Genomic DNA, 209 nt, shown 5'->3' with positions numbered 1-209 from the left:
GCTCGGCGTCTGTTCGCCACCGCCTGCGCGCTGCGCCCGGGTCGAGCGGTGTCTGCGCCTCCAATTGGCCCGAACTCCTCCTAACCTGCCTGACAACCAGGCGCCGCCTCCTCGGATTGGCCATTGGAGCCAAGCAGCTTCCCTTTTTTCTCATTGGAAGGGAAGAGTACAAACCGCCAGGGTTCGGCGCCCAGGATTGGCTGAAGCGG

The sequence above is a fragment of the Talpa occidentalis genome, unplaced genomic scaffold (genome assembly GCF_014898055.3).
Source record: "Talpa occidentalis isolate TD23 unplaced genomic scaffold, MPIMG_talOcc4v2.1 talOcc4.2, whole genome shotgun sequence".
Classification (NCBI taxonomy): Eukaryota; Metazoa; Chordata; class Mammalia; order Eulipotyphla; family Talpidae; genus Talpa; species Talpa occidentalis.
Note: the sequence above shows the minus strand (reverse complement) of the source record.